A 7,078-nucleotide genomic window follows, 5' to 3' on the forward strand; every position below is an offset into this window, starting at 1 on the left:
TTCACAATTCCTCTCTGAGCTAGGCTTATCACTCCCGTTTACAGGTGAGTAACTTCAGGGAAATGAAATCGAATGTTAAGATTCCTTTCCAGATAGATGCAGAATTCCTGAGATATCAGTGCAGGGAGCAAAGATTATCAGAACTCCAGGTGGAGGGCCAAGTCCTCAGTCCCTCCGTGATGATAGCTTTGAACTGAGTGCCTGGCAGACACGTGATAAATGTGGGAGGTCTGTAAGAGGTAAGGTGGGAGGATTCTAGAATTTACATGATTAAATTTACATTTAATAAATTTAACTTTTAATAAATAATTTACATTATTAAATTTAATAATTGACAGTATTTACATTATTAAAGTTTTATTTTAATCTCCTTTTTTTGTTTTTGAAATTTTAGTCAAAATCTGCATTGTCCTGTCCAGTCCCTTCATAACTGAAGTCCACTTTCTAGAAATAAGCATTTAATATTTTTTCAGCAGGTTTTTTTCCCCCTGATATTGACTTCCACGTTTCCAAATAATAAACCTATATGCTGTTTCTTGATGTTTCCATCTTGGATAGTATCTTTGACTTCCCACCGTGGAAAAGGAAATTTGAACTTTAACTCCACATATCCTCAAAAGGCAGCCTTAGGACTTCCCTGGAGGTTCAGCAGCCAAGACTTCATGCTTCCAATGCAGGGAGCCTAGGTTCGATCCCTGGTCAGGGAACTAGATCCCACAAGCTGCAACTAGAAGTTTGCATGCCACAGCTAAAGATCTCCCACGCTGCAATTAAAGATCTCCCATGCTGCAATAAAGACCTCGTTGCAGCCAAATACACTGGGGGGAAAATGCAGCCTTCTGTATCTTTCTTTAAGCAAGTCTTTTTTTTTTAAAGATTTATTTATTTTTATTATGGCTTCCTTTGTAGCTCAGTTGGTAAAGAATCTGCCTGCAGTGCAGGAGACCCAGGTTTGATCCCTGCCTGGAGAAGGAAACGGCAACCCACTCCAGTATCCTTGCCTAGAAAATCTCATGGACACAGAAGCCTGGTGGGCTGCAGTCCATGGGGTCACAAAGAGTCAGGCATGACTGAGCGACTAACACTTACGTACTTACTATTATGGCTGCACTGGGTCTTGGTTGCTGCCTGCAGTCTTTCTCTAGTTGCAGTGAGCAGGGGCTACTCTCTAGTTGCGGTGCACAGGTTTCTCCTTGACGTGGCTTCTCTCCTTGCGGAGGACAGGTTGTAGAGCTCAGGTGCTTCAGTCTTGCGGTGTGTGGGCTTAGCTGCTCCGAGGCATGTGTGATTGTCCCAGACCAGGGCTCGTTGGCAGGCGGATTCTTTACCACTGAGCCACTAGGGAAGCCCCCAGGTAGTTTGTATCAAAAGCTTTCACTCCATAAGCAGCATTTACATTATTACGACTTGTGAGTATGTAATACTTTGGCCACCTGATGCGAAGACCTCACTCATTGGAAAAGACCCTGATGCTGGGGTTGATTGAAGGCGGGAGGAGAAGGGAACGACAGAGGATGAGATGGCTGGATGGCATCACAAACTTGATAGACATGAGTTTGAGTGAACTCTGGGAGTTGGTGATGGACAGGGAGGCCGGCGTGCTGCAGTCCATGGGGTCACAAAGAGTCGGACAGGACTGAGCGATTGAACTGAACTGAACTGCGAGTATTATTCATGGCTGAATTGTAGTATTCTATGGTTCTATTTCCTTTCTTGTGACTTTCATGCTTACCCAGGAAGGAGTCCCTGTCTTTCTCCCACAGTTCCCCACCACTGGCTTATTTGTTTGCTTGGTATAATATGTACACTTATGATTATGGCCAAATTCTCTACAAGGCTTGTAAATCTCTCAATGCATTTTAAAGCATCAGTCAATATTTCAGGTGTCTCACGCTCTCTCTCTTTTCGTTTCTTGGAAACATCCTTTCTTGTCCAGTTTACTGTCCCAATCTGAGCTCACTGCTCTCAAGTTGCAGTGTAGTTGTCTTGCAGTGGTCCAGGAAGATACTGGTTTTCCTCTCTTGAGTTGATGTCCTGTTTCCTAGATCTCCTGTCTTCTTTCTTGTTTTTTTAGATCGCATTTGAGTTTGGTTGGAGAGAATTTTAAGTTGAAAATCATTTTCCCTCAAAATTTTGAAGGCAGTGCACCATTGTTTTCTGATGTCTATATTATTGTTGAAAGAGCCAAGGCCATTTTCCTAATCCTGTTTATTTGACTTTCTCTCTGGAAGTCTTTAGGATAAATCTCAAGAGTATGAAATTTCAGAGATGAACTTGAGAGCAAGCCATTTCCGTTCATTGTGCTGACAGCTCTAGGAAGGATGTTTTCAAGAAAAAAAAAAAAAGATAGAGAGAGACAGAGTGAAAGAAATCACCTGAAGTATTAACTAATACTTTTGAATGCATTGAGAGATTTATACATCTTGCAGATAATTTAACCATGATTACAAATGTATGTGTTAACAGAATACCAAGCAAATAAACTTAGGAGAAGGGAGACAATTATTAGCTCTAAGTTAAGCAAGTTTACAAGAAAAAAACATAATCACAGAATACTCTAAGCTCACCTATGAATAATATTCATGAGACGCAATAATGTAAATGCTGACTACTGCTTTAATGCTTACATCTAGAAAATAGAAAGAATTCAACAACTCAAAAATAAGAAAAACCACCCAAATTTTTAAATGGCATCTGCTATTAAAATATGAGCAGACACCTCACCAAGGAAGATATTTTACTACTAGCAATTTGCCAAAGAAAAACATGAAAATATGTCTGGAGTAGCAGGCAAAGTTGGCCTTGGAGTACAAATTGAAGCAGGGCAAAGACTAACAGAGTTTTGCCAAGAGAACGCACTGGTCATAGCAAACAGCCTCTTCCAACAACACAGGAGAAGACTCTGCACGTGGACATCACCAGATGGTCAACACCAAAATCAGATTGATTGTATTCTTTGCAGCCAAAGGTTGAGAAGCTCTATAAAGTCATCAAAAACAAGACTGGGAGCCGACTGTGGCTCAGATCATGAACTCCTTATTCCAAAATTCAGACTTGAAGAAAGTAGGGAAAACCACTAGATCATTCGGGTATGACCTAAATCAAATCCCTTATGACTATACAGTGGAAGTGAGAAATAGATTCAAGGGATTAGAGCTGATAGACAGAGTGCCTGAAGAACATTGGACGGAGGTTCCTGACATTGTACAGGAGGCAGTGATCAAGACCATCCCCAAGAAAAAGAAATGCAAAAAGGCAAAATGGTTGTCTGGGGAGGCCTTACAAATAGCTGAGAAAAGAAGAGAAGCTAAAGGCAAGGAAGATAAAGAAAGATATACCCATTTGAATGCAGAGTTCCAAAGAATACCAAGGAGAGAGAAGAAAGCCTTCCTCAGTGATCAATGCAAAGAAATAGAGGAAAACAATAGAATGGGAAAGACTAGAGATCTCTTCAAGAAAATTAGAGATACCAAGGGAATATTTCATGCAAAGATGGGCACAATAAAGGACAGAAATGGTATGGACCTAACAGAAGCAGACGATATTAAGAAGAGGTGCCAAGAATACATAGAAGAATTATACAAAAAAAGATCTGTGTGATCCAGATAACCACAATGGTGTGATCATTCACCTAGAGCCAGACATCCTGGAATGTGAAGTCAAGTGGGCCTTAGAAAGCATCACTACAAACAAAGCTAGTGGAGGTGATGGAATTCCAGCTGAGCTATTTCAAATCCTAAAAGATGATGCTGTGAAAGTGCTACACTCAATATGCCAGCAAATTTGGAAAACTCAGCAGTGGTCACAGGACTGGAAAAGGTCAGTTTTCATTCCAATCCCAAAGGCAATGCCAAAGAATATTCAAACTACTGCACAATTGCACTCATCTCACACGCTAGCAAAGTAATTCTCAAAACTCTCCAAGCCAAAAAAAAAAAAAAAACTCTCCAAGCCAGGCTTCAATAGTACATGAACCCTGAACTTCCAGATGTTCAAGCTGGTTTTAGAAAAGGCTGTGGTGGATTCATGTTGATATATGGCAAAACCAATACAATATTGTAAAGTTAAAAAAAAAAAAAAAACAAAGGAAAAAAGAAAAGAAAAGGCAGAGGAACCAGAGATCAAATTGCCAACATCCACTGGATCATCGAAAAAGCAAGAGGGTTCCACAAAAACATCTAGTTCTGCTTTATTGACTACGCCAAAGCCTTTGACTGTGTGGATCACAATAAACTGTGGAAAATCCTTCAAGAGATGGGAATACCAGACCACCTGACCTGACTCCTGAGAAATCTGTATGTAGGCCAAGAAGCAACAGTTACAACTGGACAGGGAACAACAGACTGGTTCCAAATCGGGAAAGGAGGACATCAAGGCTGTATATTGTCACCCTGCTTATTTAACTTATATGTAGAGTACATCAATAAAGCAGGTCAGGAAGCAACAATTAGAACTGGACATGGAACAACAGACTGGTTCCAAATAGGGAAAGGAGTACGTCAAGGCTGTATATTGTCACCCTGTTTATTTAACTTATGTGCAGAGTACATCATGAGAAACGCTGGACTGGAAGAAGCACAAGCTGGAATCAAGATTGCCGGGAGAAATATCAATAACCTCAGATATGCAGATGACACCATCCTTATGGCAGAAAGTGAAGAGGAACTCAAAAGCCTCTTGATGAAAATGAAAGAGGAGAGTGAAAAAGTTGGCTTAAAGCTCAACATTCAGAAAACAAAGATCATGGCATCTGGTCCCATCACTTCATGGCAAATAGATGGGAAAGAGTGGAAACAGTGTCAGACTTTATTTTGGGGGGGCTCTAAAATCACTGCAGATGGTGACTGCAGCCATGAAATTAAAAGACACTTACTACTTGGAAGGAAAGTTATGACCAACCTAGACAGCATATTCAAAAGCAGAGACATTACTTTGCCAACAAAGGTTCATCTAGTCAAGGCTATGGTTTTTCCAGTAGTCATGTATGGATGTGAGAGTTGGACTGTGAAGAAAGCTGAGTGCCGAAGAATTGATGCTTTTGAACTGTGCTGTTGGAGAAGACTCTTGAGAGTCCCATGGACTGCAAGGAGATCCAACGAGTCCATTCTAAAGGAGATCAGTCCTGGGTGTTCTTTGGAAGGAATGATGCTAAAGCTGAAACTCCAGTATTTTGGCCACCTCATGCTAAAAGTTGACTCATTGGAAAAGACTCTGATGCTGGGAGGGATTGGGAGCAGGAGGAAAGGGGACGACAGAGGATGAGATGGCTGGATGGTATCACTGACTCGATGGACGTGAGTCTCAGTGAACTCCGGGAGTTGGTGATGGACAGGGAGGCTGGCGTGCTGCGATTCATGGGGTCACAAAGAGTTGGACACGACTGAGCGACTGAACTGAACTGAACTGAGAGTACATCATGGGAAATACCAGGCTGGATGAAGCACAGGCTGGTATCAAGATTGCCATGAGAAATATAAATAACCTCAGACATCAGATAACACGACACTTATGGCAGAAAGCAAAGAAGAACTAAAGAGTCTCTTGATGAAAGTGAAAGAGGAAAGTGAAAAAGTTGGCCTAAAACTCAACATTCAGAAAATTAATATCATGACATCTGGTCCCATCACTTCATGGGAAATAGATGGGGAAACAGTGGAAACAGTGACAGACTTTATTTTGGGGGGCTCCAAAATCACTGCAGATGGTGATTGCAGCCATGAAATTATAAGATGCTTGCTCCTTGGAAGAAAAGCTATGACCTACTTAGACAGCATATTAAAAAGCAGAGACATTACTTTGCCAACAAGGGTCCATCGAGTCAAAGCCGTGGTTTTCCCAGTGGTCATGTATGGATGTGAGAGTGGGACTATAAAGCAACCTGAGTGCAGAAGAAAATCTGCTTTTGAACTGTGCTGGAGAAGACTCTTGAGAGTCCCTTGGACTGCAAGGAGATCCAACCAGTCCATCCTAAAGGAGATCAGTCCTGGGTGTTCATTGGAAGGACTGATGCTGAAGCTGAAACTCCAGTACTTTGGTTACCTGATGCAAAGAACTGACTCATTTTAGAAAGATGGTAACGATAACCCTGTATGCGAGACAGGAAAAGAGACACAGATGTATAGAACAGTCTTTTGGACTCTGTGGGAGAGGGAGAGGGAGAGGGTGGGATGATTTGGGAGAATGGCATTGAAATGTATAATATCATATAAGAAACGAATCGCCAGGCCAGGTTTGATGCAGGATACAGGATGCTTGGGGCTGGTGCACTGGGATGACCCAGAGGGATGGTACGACCCAGGGGAGAGGGAGGTGGGAGGGGGGTTCAGGATGAGGAACATGTGTATACCTGTGGTGGATTCATGTTGACGTATGGCAAAACCAATACAATATTGTAAAGTAATTAGCCTCCAATTAAAATAAATAAGTTTAAATTTAAAAAATAATTTAAAAAAAGAACTGACTCATTGGAAAAGACCCTGATGCTGGGAAGATTGAAGGCAGGAGGAGAAGGGGACAACAGAGGATGAGATGATTGGATGGTATCATCTACTCAGTGGACATGAGTTTGAGTAGGCTCTGGGAGTTGGTGATGGACAGAGAAGCCTGGCGTGCTGCAGTCCGTGGGGTCACAGAGTCAGACACGACTGAGTGACTGAACTGAACTGAAAGATTTATACATGAAATATGCATAGAAGCTTAATTCATAGTAGTCCCTAAACAATGCAGATACCCAACAAGGAAGGAATAAGCGAATTGTGATGTAGTCTACAATAAAATACAACTAAGAGACGCAAAGGAGCAAACAATGAAGAATCTAAAAATACACATATGCTTAATGAAAGAAGCTAAACGTAATAGAATACACACTTTATCATTCTCCTTATGTGAGGTTCTAGAAGAAAGAAGAGAATGGTGATATACAGAATTGGGAGAAAAGAGATTTCAGATGGAACCATTGCCTGAGCAAAGGCAGAACAATAAGAAAGCATGGGGCTTCTCTTGAAAAAGGTATAATTTTATTTCCACTGATAAATAGGGTGCAGGTTGAGATCTGACTAAAAAAGTTAGGGTCATACCT

This window comes from Bos grunniens, chromosome 6 (genome assembly GCF_055505025.1).
Source record: "Bos grunniens cultivar Pamir isolate PY7600 chromosome 6, Bosgru_T2T1.0, whole genome shotgun sequence".
NCBI classification, from domain to species: Eukaryota; Metazoa; Chordata; class Mammalia; order Artiodactyla; family Bovidae; genus Bos; species Bos grunniens.